This window comes from Rutidosis leptorrhynchoides, chromosome 2, assembly GCF_046630445.1.
Source record: "Rutidosis leptorrhynchoides isolate AG116_Rl617_1_P2 chromosome 2, CSIRO_AGI_Rlap_v1, whole genome shotgun sequence".
NCBI classification, from domain to species: domain Eukaryota; kingdom Viridiplantae; phylum Streptophyta; class Magnoliopsida; order Asterales; family Asteraceae; genus Rutidosis; species Rutidosis leptorrhynchoides.
Window position 1 is genome coordinate 490,969,820 of NC_092334.1, and position 22,060 is coordinate 490,991,879.

Consider the following 22,060-nt stretch of genomic DNA (forward strand, 5'->3'; position numbering starts at 1 on the left):
ATTATTAATTCCTACTATTAGTAATACTATTTACTATTATTATTATATTAGTATTATTATTAATAATTATTAATACTATTATTAGTTTTATTAATATTAATACTATTACTACTTCTAGTAACTTTTAATAACTACTATTATTAGTATTATTATTATTATTATCATTACTATCCTTTTTAAATACTATTATTATTATTATTATTATTATTATTATTATTATTATTATTATTATTATTATTATTATTATTATTATTATTATTATTATTATTATTATTATTATTAGTGGATGAGTAGGTTTTTTGTATGTTTGTGTATGTATGCATGCATGCATGTATGTTTGTTTGTATGTAAGACCCTGTTTCTGTCTCTGATTTTGCAGTAGATCGGGACGCCGTCCAGCAAAGAAGGACGGGACGCCGTCCAAGATTCGGGACGTAGTCCAAACTGTCTGTCGAGCCAGCTGTTTTAATTAATTAAAAAGGGGTAAAATGGTAAATTCACTTGGATGCCTTTTTGGAGCCTTCAAGGCAGGTTCCTTGGTCATTTGTGGATGATATTTCATCCTCACAAACACTCTCAACCTTATCTAGAGAGAGAAGAGGGTTTTAGAGAGAGAGAGGTGGATTTGGAGAAGAAGGAGTCGGATTCTCGCAAAAGCTCGGGTTCTAAAGTTGTTCATCTCGCTCTTAGCTACATTGTGGTGGTATTGGTAAGCTCAAACTCCGAATTTCATTTGTTAGATTTGATGTTCAAGTTAGGGTTTTGAGCTAGATTGTTGTGAAACCCTTTTAGATGATGAAGTAGGTTCATGGTGACTTGTTAATCTTGTCACTTGGCGGGTTTTGGGTTGGTTGACATTTTAGCCTTGATTAGGGTTTGATCTTGAGTTTAATCACTAGGTTTAGTGATTATGGAAGTGGTGAAACTCTTTTGGGTGAGTTTGGCTAACTAATTTTGAAATGGGTCAAAATTAGGGTTTTGGTGTCAAAATGGGTATGACACGTGTTTAACACTTGTGTTCGGGTTTAATTGGCGTGTTAGGACCATTTTCACTCGTGTTAGTGGATATTGGTTAGTTTGGGCGCGTTTCGTGCTTGGAAGTGCAAATGGGTCAAATTTGCACTAGGTGTCAATTGGGTTGGTTTGTAAGTCAACCCTAATTGTGTTGTTGTGTTTGTGATAATGGAATAGGTACTTTCCATTTGGCGCATTGCGGATTACTTGGAAGCATTCATCAAGGCGACTAGGTGAGTGTTAATATCCTATGTGCATATGTATGTGTAGGATGGGTGCGAGTCGGGTGAAGTGGTTCTCGGTCATAGAGCTCACTTCACATATAGGTGGATTAATGGACTTGTGTATAGGTCCAATTGGCACGTTTGTACGTTTTGGTTGACCACCTTTGGCGAGGTACACGCTTGTGTGTACGTTATCACACGTGGTTGTGATTTGGATGTTATAACCCCAATGGCGAAGGGTTGAGTTGGAGAAGTGAATTGCGTGTAGTTTGGATTTACGATGACGCTTGTAGTTCGGTCATCTTATCGAAGTAAATCTCGTGTAGTTCGGATTCATGGTGACTAGTGTAGTTCGGTCATCTTATCGAAGTGAATCTCGTGTAGTTCGGATTCATGGTGACTCGTATAGTTCGGTCATCTTATTGAGGTAGTAATCTCGTATGGTTTCAGATTACTAAGGCTCGTGTAGTTCGGCCAACCTCGATGTTGTGAAGATAGTAATCTCGTGTGGTTTTGGATTACTAAGGCTCGTGTAGTTCGGCCAATCTTCATTGTGGCGTTTGGTATTCGGTAATGGGTTAAGGGGTTAACCTTATTCGTTTTATATTATTATATATTAATGTATTGTCGTGATGTAGCTAACCCTCTGGGTGTAGCTTCTTGGCGTTGTTCACATCATCGTTGGTGAACTTATATTTGTTGATATCTTTAGCTTGTTGCTTAGAGGTAGTACGGTATGCTTAGTGTAGTTGCCTTATACATGGATGCTTCGGTATGCGGTATTTGATATTTGTGTGGCGTGTCCATTTTATACATATATATGTATGTAGTATATTATCATTCACTAAGCGTTAGCTTACCCTCTCGTTGTTTACATTTTTATAGATTGCACGAATGCGGTGGCTCGGGTAAGCGCGGGGACTAGTGGACTTGCGTAGTTGCTTTAGAAGACTTGCTTTTGGATTTGATTAAAATTGGGTAGCGTGTCCCCAATCCCATGCTCGGTCTATGTTTTTGTATAAACTAATGGGTCGAAATAGTCACTTATGGTATTTTGGGTCGATGTGGGCTCGGTGTCGTAAAACTCGGTTTTTATTGTGAAAACTCTTAGTTTAAACTATTGTAATATATTGTGAAAGTGTTTTGGTTTAAAAGTGTCGGAAAGCGGGTTTTTCGCCTGCGTGTGTTTGTAAACTGATCAGAATGTTTTAGTACATCTGGACGCCATCCCAGATGGCTGGACGCCGTCCCAGTATTAAGTGCTGGATGCCGTCCAAGCTTTTGGACGCCGTCCAAGCTTTTGGACGCCGTCCAGATCAGCTGTTCCAGAAATTTTTTTTTATGGCACATTTTCGGTTGGTTAACGGGTTGGGTCGTTACATTGTATGTATGTATGAACGTATGTTTATGGATGTATGTTTGTAGGTGTTGTAATGCATGTATTTACGTTTATGTATGTATGAATGCCTTTGTATGTGGGTATGTTAAGATTTATGTATGCTTATGTACCTTTTTTATAAGTGATCTATGTATGTATGTATGTATGTATGTATGTATGTATGTATGTACGTATGTATGTATGTATGTATGTATGTATGTATCTTCGTGTGGAGTGATTTATGAATTTCTCGCTTGTGCTCTTTAACCAGACCTCTTCTTGGTATATGTTTGTATGTGTGTGCAAGTATGTGGGATGTATGTATCGATATATGTGGTATGTATGTTAGCATGTTTATGTATGTTGGTTTGCTTTTATAGGCATGTATGTTTTTTGTTTGTTTGTAGGTATATATGTATGCACGTTTGTATTTTTTTGTTCATAGGTTTATGTAGGACATGGTATGTACGGATGTATATAGGTATGTGTCCTGGTATACAGATGTATGGAGGTATATTTTTGCTTGTATGTATGCTTATGTAGGTACGTTGTATGTAGGTACAGATGTATGAATCTATGTATATATGTAATATGTATGCATGTAGGTTTGTATGCTTATATGTATGTATGTAGGTAGGTAAGTTTCATGTATATATGTAGATATGCTTATGTACGAATGTATATAGGTGTATGTATTTATGTGTGTGTGTGTGTGTGTGTGTTTTGGGTATGTTTGTGTGAGTGTGTGTAGAGGGAGGTATGTGGGTGGGTGGGTGGGTGGGTACGCATGGGTGTGGGTGGGTGGGTGGGTGGGGGTGGGGTGTGTGTGCGTGTGTGAGTGCGCCTTGCATCGTTCGGTGCATCCTGGGGCCATTATGGCGGAGGACGACCTTCCTTGCTTTTGAGCTTGGTTGGTTTTCTTTTAGCTGTGTGGCTTCGGGGATGTCTATCGTAAAGGTGCATGAGTGGTGTTAGGTTTGTTAAGGGTGGTTGGCTCTTTGCTTGCGCAACAACTTCCACCTGGCATGCCTCTCGAGTTATGTTTATAAGGTCTTTTGGCTCTATTATTCAAGGCAACAACAAGCGTAGATTTTGTGGCATCTTGACTGCCGCTTTGAGCCTAGATTAATTTTCAGGCAGGTTTAAATACCCATGAAAATTTGATTCCTGCCATTCCCATGGCGTCTCATTTTATATATATTGTTACTTTTTTTTAGGCAGGAAGTCCTTACGGAAGCAATCTCTCTACTCTAGAGTAGGAAGAGGGATGACTTTCTCTTTATGTGGGTAAATAATTTTTTTTCCTCGACTCGTGGATAGAGAAATGACTTTTTTTCTATTCTATGATAAAGGATGGATTGTCTACATCTCACCTCCCCCATACCTCGCTTATGCGAGATTGGGTATTGTTGTTGTTGTTAAATCTTAATATTTATACGTGATTTATAATTGTTAATCAAAAATAATATTAATTATTAATTATATTAGTTATAAAAAAAATTAAATCACACACTAACATTTCACTCTCAACCCACAGAATCAATATTTCACACCAAGATCCGACACTGCCTAATCAAAAAAGAAAAATTTGAAAAAAAAAAAGAAAACTCACACCATAAATGTAATATCCCGCATTTTTCCATTAAATTTATTTTTAACACTGTCTTTTTTTTTTAAATAACAACTTTCGTTATTTAAATTCGTAGTTTCCGTTGACTAACGTTCATAATATTCCCGTTATTTAATTATAACATCACTCGTTTACTTGAGCGTTTCTAAAATATTCGTTTAGTTAATTCCCGCACCCGCTTTGAAACTTGAGGGACCAAAGTTGCTAAGTGGGCAAAGTGGTGACTAGGTCAACTAGTCAACCACTTCACCACCACCACTCATTCAACCTCCTCTTTCTTTTTCTTACTTCTCTTTTTCTCTCCATCTTAAGAACACACACAAACACCCAATTCAATCATTCATCATCTAAATTCGATCTAGGAGGCTAACATCAAAACAAATTACATATTCGTGATCCTCTCTTCATCCTCTACATTTTGGTACCAATTTTATCACATTTGGGTAACATTTCTAAAACACTAGATTTCTCTAAATTCATTTTATATACTTGAAATGGTGCTAGTTAGTGTCTATGGCTCAAGTATAACATGAATATATGTTTTGTTTGCTCGATTTGTTGTTTTGGAGTAACTAGCATGAACTTGAAAATGGGTGTAGTGACCCGAACTTTTCCATGTTTATATATATATTAAATGAAATTGTTATTTACATGATTAAGTGTTTCCAACATGTTAAGCAATCAAACTTGTTAAGACTTGATTAATTGAAATAGGTTTCATATAGACAATTGACCACCCAAGTTGACCGGTGATTCACGAACGTTAAAACTTGTAAAAGCTATACGATGACATATATATGGTTATATATATAGTTAATATGATTTTATTATAAGTATGTATCTCATTAGGTATTTTAACAATGAGTTATATACATAAAAATGAGACTATTAATTTAAGAAACTCGAAAACGATATATATAACGATTATCGTTATAACAACGTCGTACTAGGTACATATGAATCATATTAAGATATTGATACACTTGGTTAATTATGTTAAATGATAAGTAAATATATTATTAAGTGTATTAACAATGAAATACATATGTAAAAATAAGACTACTAACTTAATGATTTCGAAACGAGACATATATGTAACGATTATCGTTGTAACGACATTTAACTGTATATATATCATACTAAGATATATTATATATCATAATATCATGATAATATAACAATTTAACATCTCATTTGTTATAATAAATAATGGGTCAACAACATTCAACAAGATCGTTAACCTAAAGGTTTCAAAACAACATTTACATGTAATGACTAACGATGACTTAACGACTCAGTTAAAATGTATATACATGTAGTATTTTAATATGTATTCATACACTTTTGAAAGACTTCAAGACACTAATTAAAATACTTCTACTTAACAAAAATGCTTACAATTACATCCTCGTTCAGTTTCATCAACAATTCTACTCGTATGCACTCGTATTCGTACTCGTACAATACACAACTTTTAGATGTATGTACTATTGGTATATACACTCCAATGATCAGCTCTTAGCAGCCCATGTGAGTCACCTAACACATGTGTGAACCATCATTTGGCAACTAGCATAAAATATCTCATAAAATTACAAAAATATGAGTAATCATTCATGACTTATTTACATGAAAACAAAATTACATATCCTTTATATCTAATCCATACACCAACGACCAAAAACACCTACAAACACTTTCATTCTTTAATTTTCTTCATCTAATTGATCTCTCTCAAGTTATATCTTCAAGTTCTAAGTGTTCTTCATAAATTCCAAAAGTTCTAGTTTCATAAAATCAAGAATACTTCCAAGATTGCAAGTTTACTTCCAAGTTTTCTAAATCCATTCCAAGTAATCATCCAAGATCAAGAAACCTTTGTTACTTACAGTAGGTTATCTTTCTAATACAAGGTAATAATCATATTTAAACTTTAATTAAATTTCTATAACTATAACAATCTTATTTCGAGTGAAAATCTTACTTGAAATTGTTTTCGTGTCATGATTCTTCTTCAAGAACTTTCAAGCCATCCAAGGATCCTTTAAAGCTAGATCTATTTTTCTCATTTCCAGTAGGTTTATCCAAGGAACTTGAGGTAGTAATGATGTTCATAACATCATTCTATTCATACATATAAAGCTATCTTATTCGAAGGTTTAAACTTGTAATCACTAGAACATAGTTTAGTTAATTCTAAACTTGTTCGCAAATAAAAGTTAATCCTTCTAACTTGACTTTTAAAATCAACTAAATACATGTTCTATATCTATATGATATGCTAACTTAATGATTTAAAACCTGGAAACACGAAAAACACCGTAAAACCGGATTTACGCCGTCGTAGTAACACCGCGGGCTGTTTTGGGTTAGTTAATTAAAAACTATGATAAACTTTGATTTAAAAGTTGTTATTCTGGGAAAATGATTTTTATTATGAACATGAAACTATATCCAAAAATTATGGTTAAACTCAAAGTGGAAGTATGTTTTCTAAAATGGTCATCTAGACGTCGTTCTTTCGACTGAAATGACTACCTTTACAAAAACGACTTGTAACTTATTTTTCTGACTATAAATCTATACTTTTTCTGTTTAGATTCATAAAATAGAGTTCAATATGAAACCATAGCAATTTTATTCACTCAAAACGGATTTAAAATGAAGAAGTTATGGGTAAAACAAGATTGGATAATTTTTCTCATTTTAGCTACGTGAAAATTGGTAACAAATCTATTCCAACCATAACTTAATCAACTTGTATTGTATATTATGTAATCTTGAGATACCATAGACACGTATACAATGTTTCGACCTATCATGTCGACACATCTATGTATATTTCGGAACAACCATAGACACTCTATATGTGAATGTTGGAGTTAGCTATACAGGGTTGAGGTTGATTCCAAAATATATATAGTTTAAGTTGTGATCAATACTGAGATACATATACACTGGGTCGTGGATTGATTCAAGATAATATTTATCGATTTATTTCTGTACATCTAACTGTGGACAACTAGTTGTAGGTTACTAACGAGGACAGCTGACTTAATAAACTTAAAACATCAAAATATATTAAAAGTGTTATAAATATATTTTGAACATACTTTGATATATATGTATATATTGTTATAGGTTCGTGAATCAACCAGTGCCCAAGTCTTACTTCCCGACGAAGTAAAAATCTGTGAAAGTGAGTTATAGTCCCACTTTTAAAATCTAATATTTTTAGGATGAGAATACATGCAGGTTTTATAAATGATTTACAAAATAGACACAAGTACGTGAAACTACATTCTATGGTTGAATTATCAAAATCGAATATGCCCCTTTTTATTAAGTCTGGTAATCTAAGAATTAGGGAACAGACACCCTAATTGACGCGAATCCTAAAGATAGATCTATTGGGCCTAACAAACCCCATCCAAAGTACCGGATGCTTTAGTACTTCGAAATTTATATCATATCCGAAGGGTGTCCCGGAATGATGGGGATATTCTTATATATGCAGCTTGTTAATGTCGGTTACCAGGTGTTCACCATATGAATGATTTTTATCTCTATCTATGGGATGTGTATTGAAATATGAAATCTTGTGGTCTATTGTTACGATTTGATATATATAGGTTAAACCTATAACTCACCAACATTTTTGTTGACGTTTAAAGCATGTTTATTCTCAGGTGAATACTAAGAGCTTCCGCTGTTGCATACTAAAATAAGGACAAGATTTGGAGTCCATGTTTGTATGATATTGTGTAAAAACTGCATTCAAGAAACTGATTTCGCTGTAACATATTTGTATTGTAAACCATTATGTAATGGTCGTGTGTAAACAGGATATTTTAGATTATCATTATTTGATAATCTACGTAAAGCTTTTTAAACCTTTATTTATGAAATAAAGGTTGTGGTTTGTTTTAAAAATGAATGCAGTCTTTGAAAAATGTCTCATATAGAGGTCAAAACCTCGCAATGAAGTCAATTAATATGGAACGTTTTTAATCAATAAGAACGAGACATTTCAGTTGGTATCCGAGCATTGGTCTTAGAGAACCAAAAAATTTGCATTAGTGTGTCTTATCGAGTTTGTTAGGATGCATTAGTGAGTCTGGACTTCGACCGTATTTTCTTTAAAAATGATTGCTTAACATTTTTGTTGGAAACTATATATTATTAACATGTATATATTATGTGATATATTAATCTCTTAACATGTTTGATATTGTGTGACAGATGTCTACCTCTAGCACAAATTCCATTGACTCACCTAATAATAACGAAGAGTCGAATATATATTGGACTGATTCACAAGTTCCCAAAGAAGAACCGGAAGAAGAATCAGAACCGGAAGAAGAATCAGAACCGGAAGAGAAGGAACCGGAGGAGGAAATAGAACCGGTGGGGGAAATAATAAAACGGTTAAGTAAAAGAAAATCCTCAACCAACCGACCAAGGTTAATTATGGTCAATGGTGTTTCCGCCAAGGAATCAAAATATTGGGAGGATTACCAATTCTCCGATGAATCGGATTCCGATGAGAATTCCGACGATGTTATAGAAATTACCACAACTGAATTTAAAAAGGCAAAAGAAAATAATAAGGGAAAGGGTATAAAAGTAGAGAAATCTAATTCCAACCCCGATGAACTTTATATGTATCGTCAACCCCCGAAGCCCTTAAGTTGTAACAATGACCCGGGAACCTCTAAACCACCAGGTTTTTCTAAACCGTTGTGGAAAACGACAGCTCGTATTAGGGGAACATCATATATCCCTAGAAACTTGGCAAAACGAACCAAAACCGAAGAAGAAGAAACGAGCGAGTTGGAATAAGATAGTTGTATTCGTGTGGTGTAATATATGTAATATAGTGTGCTTATGCTTTATGATATATGTAAAAATTGCTTGTATTAATAAGTATTTTTTATGAATCTAACTCTTGTCTATTTTACAGTATAAAAACACAAAATGGATAGACAACCCAATATTTTAAGAGACCTACCAGGAGACATGATTGATGAAATCTTGTCTAGAGTCGGTCAAAATTCTTCGGCACAACTATTTACGGCGAAATCAGTTTGTAAGACATTCGAAGAACGTTCCAAGAATGTCTTGGTTTATAAGAGACTTTCTTTTGAAAGATGGGGGATATCACATTGGGAAACCCATAAGTTACAATGTGTTTACTTTGACACATATATTGCAGGGAACCCAAATGCTATTTTATGCAACGGGTTAAGAAATTATTTTGACTCAATGTATCCGAATATAGGACTTCATGATTTAGAAAAAGTGGCTAACATGCAACATAAAGAAGCAAGCTATGCTTACGGGTTAGTAATGTTCGCTTCTCACCAAAGTGAGAAAAAGAACATCGGGCTACAACTATTAAACAAAACGTTCCCACAAGTGACGGAGTCGGTAATTGGGGTAAGAAATGAGGTTTTTAGGTTATTACGAGACTGTTGGTCATTACGTAACCCTCGTCCCTTTGATGACGTTACAACACGCTGTCTTATCAACGGCCATAACGGTTATGTTCCACAAGACCAAGGATGGGAAGTAGTCCTAGTAAAACCAGAATGCATGACTTGTTTCTGGACGTATGAATTACGTGTCTTTATTGCCTTTACTGAACGACTTGTCTACTAGCTAGAATTATCTTCACAACTATCTTGTATCAAAGTTATTGTGTGCTATATTTCATGCTTTATGTAAAATAAGCGGTATTGTAAGTTTGTAAAATATTGTATAAAAGTTTGAACGCGAAATATTATTATAATCAGTTTTTCATATAGAATTGTAGTAGTTAAATTGTATATTAGCTACTAAGTATGAACTTAACGGGTAGATACTACCCGAATTTAAACTTATAAAACGCTAATATGAAGAAAAAGCTTTTATAAATGAGTTCATATTATGCTACGAAATACTATTAACTACTCTTAATATTCTGTATGATTAACTTGTTCCATTTGACTATTTTGAAGGAAATGGCACCGACTACTCGACACACCGTGAATATGAATGAAGAGGAATTCCGTACTTTTCTAGCTTCAAACATAGCCGCAGTACAAGCTACGCTACATACCAACAATAACCTTGGATCTAGCAGTACAGGAAATTGTGTAGGATGCACCTACAAAGAATTCACTGCCTGCAAACCTTTGGAATTTGATGGAACCAAAGGACCGATCGGATTGAAACGGTGGACCGAGAAGGTCGAATCCGTGTTTGCCATAAGTAAGTGTATTGACGAGGACAAAGTGAAGTACGCTACGCATACCTTCACGGGTTCTGCGTTAACATGGTGGAATACCTATCTAGAGCAAGTGGGACAAGATGATGTGTACGCACTACCGTGGTCAGCATTTAAGCACTTGATGAACGAGAAGTACCGTCCCAGAACCGAGGTCAATAAGCTCAAGACAGAACTTAGAGGGTTACGAACCCAAGGATTTCATATTACCACGTACGAAAGACGATTCACAGAATTGTGCCTATTGTGTCTGGGAGCGTTCGAAGATGAGGAAGAGAAGATCGACGCGTTTGTGAAAGGATTACCGGAAAGAATCCAAGAAGATATAAGTTCACACGAGCCCGCCTCCATACAACAGGCATGTAGAATGGCTCACAAACTAGTGAACCAGATTGGGGAAAGAATTAAAGAACAGACGGCTGAAGAGGCCAATGTGAAGCAAGTCAAAAGAAAGTGGGGGGAAAACGGTGATAAGAATCACCAATACAACAACAACAGCAATTACAATAATAATCGCAACAATTATCCCAACAATCGCAACATCAATCGCAACTACAACAAACGGCCCAACAACAACAACAACAACAACAACAACAGCAACTACAACAATCATCCCAACAACAATAACAACTGCAACAACAACAACAACAACAACAACAATCAGAAGCAGATATGCCAAAGGTGTGAAAAGTATCACTCGGGGTTCTGCACCAAATTTTGCAACAAATGTAAAAGAAATGGTCATAGCGCGGCGAAGTGTGAGGTCTACGGACCAGGGGTTAACAGAACGAAAGGAACAAATGGTGTCGGAACGAGTAATGGTGGAGCAAGTAGTGTCGGAGCAAGTTATGCCAATGTAGTTTGTTATAAATGTGGAAAACCGGGCCACATTATTAGAAATTGCCCGAACCAGGAGAACACGAATGGACAAGTCCGCGGAAGAGTTTTCAATATTAATGCGGCAGAGGTACAGGAAGACCCGGAGCTTGTTACGGGTACGTTTCTTATTGACAATAAATCTTCTTACGTTTTATTTGATTCGGGTGCAGATAGAAGCTATATGAGTATAGATTTTTGTGCTAAATTAAGTTGTCCATTGACGCCATTGGATAGTAAATTTTTACTCGAATTAGCAAACGGTAAATTAATTTCAGCAGATAATATATGCCGGAATCGAGAAATTAAACTGGGTAGCGAAATATTTAAGATTGATTTGATACCAGTAGAGTTAGGGAGTTTTGATGTAATAGTTGGCATGGACTGGCTGAAGAAGGTGAAAGCAGAGATCGTATGTTATAAAAATGCAATTCGCATTGTACGAGAAGAAGGAGAACCCTTAATGGTATACGGAGAAAAGGGCAACATGAAGCTACATCTTATTAGTAATTTGAAGGCACAAAAACTAATAAGAAAAGGTTGCTATGCTGTTCTAGCACACGTCGAGAAAGTACAAACTGAAGAAAAGAGCATCAATGATGTTCCCGTCGCAAAAGAATTTCCCGATGTATTTCCAAAAGAATTATCTGGACTACCTCCACATCGATCTGTTGAATTTCAAATAGATCTTGTACCAGGAGCTGCACCAATAGCTCGAGCTCCTTATAGACTCGCACCCAGCGAGATGAAAGAACTGCAAAGCCAACTGCAAGAACTATTAGAACGTGGTTTCATTCGACCAAGCACATCACCATGGGGAGCTCCTGTTTTGTTTGTCAAGAAGAAGGATGGTACATTTAGGTTGTGTATTGACTACAGAGAGTTGAACAAACTTACCATCAAAAACCGTTATCCACTGCCGAGAATTGACGACTTATTTGATCAACTACAAGGCTCGTCGGTTTATTTGAAGATCGATTTACGTTCTGGATATCATCAAATGCGAGTAAAGGAGGATGATATTCTAAAAACTGCTTTTAGGACGCGTTATGGTCATTACGAGTTTATGGTTATGCCGTTTGGATTGACTAACGCACCAGCTGTGTTCATGGACCTTATGAACCGAGTGTGTGGGCCATATCTTGACAAGTTTGTCATTGTTTTCATCGATGACATAGTTATTTACTCAAAGAATGATCAAGAGCACGAAGAACATTTGAGAAAAGTGCTAGAAGTATTGAGGAAAGAAAAACTGTACGCTAAGTTTTCAAAGTGTGCATTTTGGTTGGAAGAAGTTCAATTCCTCGGTCACATAGTGAACAAAGAAGGTATCCAGGTGGACCCGGCAAAGATCGAAACCGTTGAAAAGTGGGAAACCCCAAAAACTCCGAAGCATATACGTCAATTTTTAGGATTGGCTGGTTACTACAGAAGATTCATCCAAGATTTCTCCAAAATAGCAAAACCCTTGACTGCATTAACGTATAAAGGGAAGAAATTTGAATGGAAGGATGAACAAGAGAAGGCGTTTCAATTATTGAAGAAAAAGCTAACTACAGCACCTATATTGTCATTGCCTAAAGGGAATGATGATTTTGTGATTTATTGTGACGCATCAAAGCAAGGTCTCGGTTATGTATTAATGCAACGGACGAAGGTGATTGCTTATGCATCTAGACAATTGAAGATTCACGAGCAAAATTATACGACGCATGATTTGGAATTAGGCGCGGTTGTTTTTGCATTAAAGACTTGGAGGCACTACTTATATGGGGTCAAAAGTATTATATATACCGACCACAAAAGTCTTCAACACATATTTAATTAGAAACAACTGAATATGAGGCAGCGTAGGTGGATTGAATTATTGAATGATTACGACTTTGAGATTCGTTAGCACCCGGGGAAGGCAAATGTGGTAGCTGACGCCTTGAGTAGAAAGGACAGAGAACCCATTCGAGTAAAATCTATGAATATAATGATTCACACTAACCTTACTACTCAAATAAAGGAGGCGCAACAAGGAGTTTTAAAAGAAGGAAATTTAAAGGATGAAATACCCAAAGGATCGGAGAAGCATCTTAATATTCTGGAAGACGGAACCCGGTATAGGGCTGAAAGAATTTGGGTACCAAAATTTGGAGATATGAGAGAAATGGTACTTAGAGAAGCTCATAAAACCAGATACTCAATACATCCTGGAACGGGGAAAATGTACAAGGATCTTAAGAAACATTTTTGGTGGCCAGGTATGAAAGCCGATATTGCTAAATATGTAGGAGAATGTTTGACGTGTTCTAAGGTCAAAGCTGAACATCAGAAACCATCAGGTCTACTACAACAACCTGAAATCCCGGAATGGAAATGGGAAAATATTACCATGGATTTCATTACTAAATTTGCAAGGACTGCAAGTGGTTATGATACTATTTAGGTAATAGTTGATCGTCTCACCAAGTCAGCACACTTCCTGCCAATAAGAGAAGATGACAAGATGGAGAAGTTAGCACGACTGTATTTGAAGGAAGTCGTCTCCAGACATGGAATACCAATCTCTATTATCTCTGATAGGGATGGCAGATTTATTTCAAGATTCTGGCAGACATTACAGCAAGCATTGGGAACTCGTCTAGACATGAGTACTGCCAATCATCCACAAACTGATGGGCAGAGCGAAAGGATGATACAAACGCTTGAAGACATGCTACGAGCTTGTGTTATTGATTTCGAAAGCAGTTGGGATCGACATCTACCGTTAGCAGAATTTTCCTACAACAACAGCTACCATTCAAGCATTGAGATGGCGCCGTTTGAAGCACTTTATGGTAGAAAGTGCAGGTCTCCAATTTGTTGGAGTGAAGTGGGGGATAGACAGATTACGGGTCCAGAGATAATACAAGAAACTACCGAGAAAATCATCCAAATTCAACAAAGATTGAAAACCGCCCAGAGTCGACAAAAGAGCTACGCGGATAGTAAAAGAAAAGATATAGAGTTTGAAATTGGAGAAATGGTCATGCTTAAGGTTTCACCTTGGAAAGGCGTTGTTCGATTTGGTAAACGGGGGAAACTAAATCCAAGGTACATTGGACCATTCAAGATTATAGATCGTGTCGGACCAGTAGCTTACCAACTGGAGCTACCTCAACAACTCGCGGCTGTACATAACACTTTCCACGTCTCAAATTTGAAGAAATGTTTTGCTAAAGAAGATCTCACTATTCCGTTGGACGAAATCCAAATCAATGAAAAACTTCAATTCATTGAAGAACCCGTCGAAATAATGGATCGTGAGGTTAAGAGACTTAAACAAAACAAGATACCAATTGTTAAGGTTCGATGGAATGCTCTTAGAGGACCCGAGTTCACCTGGGAGCGTGAAGATCAGATGAAGAAGAAATACCCGCATTTATTTCCAGAAGATACGTCAACACCTCCAACTGCTTAAAATTTCGGGACGAAATTTATTTAACGGGTAGGTACTGTAGTGACCCGAACTTTTCCATGTTTATATATATATTAAATAAAATTGTTATTTACATGATTAAGTATTTCCAACATGTTAAGCAATCAAACTTGTTAAGACTTGATTAATTAAAATAGGTTTCATATAGACAATTGACCACCCAAGTTGACCGGTGATTCACGAACGTTAAAACTTGTAAAAACTATACGATGACATATATATGGTTATATATATAGTTAACATGATTTTATTATAAGTATGTATCTCATTAGGTATTTTAACAATGAGTTATATACATAAAAATGAGACTATTAACTTAAGAAACTCGAAAACGATATATATAACGATTATCGTTATAACAACGTCTTACTAGGTACATATGAATCATATTAAGATATTGATACACTTGGTTAATTATGTTAAATTATAAGTAAATATATTATTAAGTGTATTAACAATGAAATACATATGTAAAAATAAGACTACTAACTTAATGATTTCGAAACGAGACATATAAGTAACGATTATCGTTGTAACAACATTTAACTCTATATAAATCATACTAAGATATATTAATATATCTTAATATAATGATAATGTAATAATTTAACATCTCTTTAGATATAATAAACAATGGGTTAACAACATTTAACATGATCGTTAACCTAAAGGTTTCAAAACAACATTTACATGTAACGACTAACGATGACTTAACGACTCAGTTAAAATGTATATACATGTAGTGTTTTAATATGTATTCATAAACTTTTGAAAGACTTCAAGACACTTATCAAAATACTTCTACTTAACAAAAATGCTTACAATTACATCCTCGTTCAGTTTCATCAACAATTCTACTCGTATGCATCCGTATTCGTACTCGTACAATACACAGCTTTTAGATGTATGTACTATTGGTATATACACTCCAATGATCAGCTCTTAGCAGCCCATGTGAGTCACCTAACACATGTGGGAACCATCATTTGGCAACTAGCATAAAATATCTCATAAAATTACAAAAATATGAGTAATAATTCATGACTTATTTACATGAAAACAAAATTACATATCCTTTATATCTAATCCATACACCAACGACCAAAAACACCTACAAACACTTTCATTCTTCAATTTTCTTCATATAATTGATCTCTCTCAAGTTCTATCTTCAAGTTCTAAGTGTTCTTCATAAATTCCAAAAGTTCTAGTTTCATAAAATCAAGAATACTTCCAAGATTGCAAGTTTACTTCCAAGTTTTCTAAATCCATTCCAAGTAATCATCCAAGATCAAGAAACCTTTGTTACTTACAGTAGGTTATCTTTCTAATACAAGGTAATAATCATATTTAAACTTTAATTAAATTTCTATAACTATAACAATCTTATTTCGAGTGGAAATCTTACTTGAAATTGTTTTCGTGTCATGATTCTGCTTCAAGAACTTTCAAGCCATCCAAGGATCCTTTGAAGCTAGATCTATTTTTCTCATTTCTAGTAGGTTTATCCAAGGAAATTGAGGTAGTAATGATGTTCATAACATCATTCTATTCATACATATAAAGCTATCTTATTCGAAGGTTTAAACTTGTAATCACTAGAACATAGTTTAGTTAATTCTAAACTTGTTCGCAAATAAAAGTTAATCCTTCTAACTTGACTTTTAAAATCAACTAAACACATGTTCTATATCTATATGATATGCTAACTTAATGATTTAAAACCTGGAAACACGAAAAACACCGTAAAACCGGATTTACGCCGTCGTATTAACACCGCGGGCTGTCTTGGGTTAGTTAATTAAAAACTATGATAAACTTTGATCTAAAAGTTGTTATTCTGGGAAAATTATTTTTATTATGAACATGAAACTATATCCAAAAATTATGGTTAAACTCAAAGTGGAAGTATGTTTTCTAAAATGGTCATCTAGACGTCGTTCTTTCGACTGAAATGACTACCTTTACAAAAACGACTTGTAACTTATTTTTCTGACTATAAACCTATACTTTTTCTATTTAGATTCATAAAATAGAGTTCAATATGAAACCATAGCAATTTGATTCACTCAAAACGGATTTAAAATGAAGAAGTTATGGGTAAAACAAGATTGGATAATTTTTCTCATTTTAGCTACGTGAAAATTGGTAACAAATCTATTCCAACCATAACTTAATCAACTTGTATTGTATATTATGTAATCTTGAGATACCATAGACACGTATACAATGTTTCAACCTATCATGTCGACACATCTATGTATATTTCGGAACAACCATAGACACTCTATATGTGAATGTTGGAGTTAGCTATACAGGGTTGAGGTTGATTCCAAAATATATATAGTTTAAGTTGTGATCAACACTGAGATACGTATACACTGGGTCGTGGATTGATTCAAGATAATATTTATCGATTTATTTCTGTACATCTAACTGTGGACAACTAGTTGTAGGTTACTAACGAGGACAGCTGACTTAATAAACTTAAAACATCAAAATATATTAAAAGTGTTGTAAATATATTTTGAACATACTTTGATATATATGTATATATTGTTATAGGTTCGTGAATCAACCAGTGCCCAAGTCTTACTTCCCGACGAAGTAAAAATCTGTGAAAGTGAGTTATAGTCTCACTTTTAAAATCTAATATTTTTGGGATGAGAATACATGCAGGTTTTATAAATGATTTACAAAATAGACACAAGTACGTGAAACTACATTCTATGGTTGAATTATCAAAATCGAATATGCCCCTTTTTATTAAGTCTGGTAATCTAAGAATTAGGGAACAAACACCCTAATTGACGCGAATCCTAAAGATAGATCTATTGGGCCTAACAAACCCCATCCAAAGTACCGGATGCTTTAGTACTTCGAAATTTATATCATATCCGAAGGGTGTCCCGGAATGATGGGGATATTCTTATATATGCAGCTTGTTAATGTCGGTTACCAGGTGTTCACCATATGAATGATTTTTATCTCTATGTATGGGATGTGTATTGAAATATGAAATCTTGTGGTCTATTATTACGATTTGATATATATAGGTTAAACCTATAACTCACCAACATTTTTATTGACGTTTAAAGCATGTTTATTCTCAGGTGAATACTAAGAGCTTCCGCTATTGCATACTAAAATAAGGACAAGATTTGGAGTCCATGTTTGAATGATATTGTGTAAAAACTGCATTCAAGAAACTGATTTCGATGTAACATATTTGTATTGTAAACCATTATGTAATGGTCGTGTGTAAACATGATATTTTAGATTATCATTATTTGATAATCTACGTAAAGCTTTTTAAACCTTTATTTATGAAATAAAGGTTATGGTTTGTTTTAAAAATGAATGCAGTCTTTGAAAAAAGTCTCATATAGAGGTCAAAACCTAGCAACGAAGTCAATTAATATGGAACGTTTTTAATCAATAAGAACGGGACATTTCAATGGGTGTGCTTAATCTTTGATTTTGGATGAGTTAATGTTGTTAAATTGTTAAAGTTCATGTTTTAATTATGTTACTAGTATCATTAGCTTCGTTTTGATGCGTAGGTTGATTAAGAAAACTTCAAACACATGATTATTGATTTTTGTGAATTTTGGTTTGGGTTTGATAGACTTAAAACGAACTTTCGATGTTTTGAATGCCATAAAATGTTATTAGTAAGTGTTTAGTTGTAATGTACGTTTCATTACCTTCAAAACGGCATATCATATGTGCGAATTGGATTCCCGAATCTTAAAATGCATTTTGTGAACTTGAAACTTTGAAAATAAACCTTTAATGATCATTTGACGAGATATCGGTTATTGTAATTGATGTTTTTGCTTGATGAAAAGTGGTTAGTTGTGTTCCTCGTCAAAATACCTTTCCAACGATATAAGATACGTGTTCTAAGTGTTTACGGTTTGTGATTTGTGCTAAATTGGAGTTTGGTTGAGACTTGAACTTTTGAAACAAACCAGGCACCAGGCCACGCCTATTGGCGCGGCGCGACACCAGGGGCCGCGTCGCGGCATTTTCTGTGTTTGGGTTCTGATCAAGCTTACACTTTTACGAAAAATGTTTGCTATGCTACGCACCTCCGATTCACATGTAACTTGTTCTAACATGCTTATATATGATTAAAAACCTCAGAAAAATAGTTCGAGACCCGACCCGAACGTGTTGACTTTTTCGTTGACTTTGACTTGACCGAGTTTGACTTTTAGTTAAACTTAACCAAACGTTTATGCAATCGTTCTGATCTCCTTTTATACTTGATTCTTGCATGAAACTTGACAACGTGATTCGCATGCTATACTTAATCGAGTCGTAACGAGCCATAGGACTAATTGAACACATTTCGTCCGACCTTGTTTCGTAATCGGTTAATTGATACAACTTACTTGTTTAGGTCAAGGCTAAGCAACTTTCATGCACACGTTTACTTTGTGAAGTACATTTATACTCGTGCACTCGAGGTGAGATCATAGTCCCACCTTTTCAACAACTTTTTATACTTTTAAATTGTGGGCTGAGAAACATATACTTTGTTACATTTTGTACTACTTACTTTTTTACTTTGAACACAAGTACGATGAAACAAACATTCCACAGCGAGTTAGAACAAAAATCCTCAATTCGATTATCATTAGTTACACTTGCAGGGTGTAAGCGAGAACTTATATTGAGTGGCCATACGGGTTTGACAAACCCTCATTTCGGACGGTTCGCTACCATCTACGGATGAAATATATTTTTGAGAAACAGTGTATGTTCTAACACTATTGTGATGGGGTTCTATGGAAGGAAACGTTAAGTCTTGATAATTGGGTGCTCGCAAACATACTTTTGGAATGCAAATGATTTAGATAATCAACGTTATGGAAATACTAAATCTTGTGGCTCAAAAACAATGTTTACAAATACACCTATGATTTCACCAACGTTTTTCGTTGAAGTTTTCTATATGTTTCTCAGGTTCATGATTGGCTATTTGATACATGCTTCCGCACACTTTGTTTACTTGCTTGGGGTCAAGCATACATGCATACGCTAGTGATAGCACCCTTGGATTCAAAATTATAGCATACATACTTACGCTATTTATAGCAACCGTGATTTTTAACTTATTATGTCGCAAGTTATTTCATTTATACCTTACAACTTTTGTAAACTTAAACTTCTTGTCGAACCGTTTGGTAAACTAAACTTTGTAAGTCTTGTACGTTTCAAATGAATGCGACATAATTTTGGTTAAACGCGTCTCATATAGGGTCTATGACCACGCAACGGGACCTAAGTTAACGGCGCCGTCAATGACGATTTTGTCGGGTCGTTACAATAAACTCACATTCACAACCATTACAAATGGTCTTATAGTTTGATATATCCACGAAATATATGACCCATACCCGATTCTCGTAGTTATACAACAACAATATTTAATTTATTGTATGAGATTAATTCTCGATATATTTTAAGAAAAATGTTAACCGTAATCTTTAGGACAAGAGTTAAACTTTCTAAATTCTAAATTTAAAAATATTTCAATATAAAACTTAATGTTTTTAACAAAGAACACTTGTGGTGGGAGAGTATTATTATTTTTTTTTTCAAATCAAATAGAAACTAATTCTTATATAAAAAAGGTCTTTTAGTCAAGCATATGAACATTTTTTTAAGCAAAAATCGATTTCTAAACCAAGACGAAGGAACCAATTTTAAAATCGATTATATACTTAAGAAACCCCTACTAATATGGACTTGTTTTAAAACAGGCTTCAAAAGCTCTCAAATGATATTATATTAATAATAATAATATTAATAACAATAACAACAACAACAACAAAAACAATTATGGTTGATTTGTAATAAGTGAAAAATTATGTGATGAATTTGTAATAAGTGAAAAGGTTACACGATAATAATTATGGTTGTTTTTAGTAAATGAAAAATTATGTGGTTGATTTCTAATAAATAAGAAGTAACTACTCATCATTTTGTGTTTTAATTTTTGTTTTTGTCGAAAAGAATGACCCGAATGCCCCGTAAATAAAGTGAGACGTCGACGATTAGTAGAAACAAGTTAATAATATATATATATATATATATATATATATATATATATATATATATATATATATATATATATATATATATATATATATATATATATATATATAGTCATCATCAAGAGGGAATCACTTTTTTTGAGGGAGGTAAATTTTTTTTGTTTTTTAATTATTTTTTCAAACAATAAGATCAGATGAAACTATAAACATTTAAAAAGATATTTTGTGATAAATGTTATTATTTTGACGGGAAAACACTCGAAAAAAATAAATGATAATATTCATCATGAGTAATGTATCCTAATGTATCCTAACAAACTCGATAAGACACACTAATGCAAATTCTGGTTCTCTAAGACCAACGCTCTGATACCAACTGAAATGTCCCGTTCATATTGATTATAAACGTTCCGTATTAATTGATTTCGTCGCGAGATTTTGACCTCTATATGAGACGCTTTTCAAAGACTGCATTCATTTTTAAAACAACCATAACCTTTATTTTATCGATAAAGGTTTAAAAAGCATTACGTAGATTATCAAATAATGATAATCTAAAATATACCGTTTACACACGACCATTACATAATGGCTTACAATATAAATATATTACATCAAAAATAAGTTTGTTGAATGCAGTTTTACATAATATCATACAAGCATGGACTCCAAATCTTGTCCTTATTTTAGTATGCAACAGCGAAAGCTCTTAATAATCACCTGAGAATAAACATGCTTAAAACGTCAACAAAAATGTTGGTGAGTTATAGGTTTAACCTATATATTATCAAATCATAATAATAGACCACAAGATTTCATATTTCAATACATCCCATACATAGAGATAAAAATCATTCATACGGTGAACACCTGGTAACCGACATTAACAAGATGCATATAAGAATGTCCCCATCATTCCGGGACATCCATCGAACATGATATAAAAACTCGAAGTACTAAAGCATCCGCTACAACGGATGGGGTTTGTTGGGCCCAATAGATCTATCTTTAGGATTCGCGTCAATTAGTAGACTGGTTTACTAATACTTAGATTACCAAGTAAAAGGGGCATATTCAGCTTCGATCGTTCAACCATAGAAAGTAGTTTCATGTACTTGTGTCTATTTTATAAAACA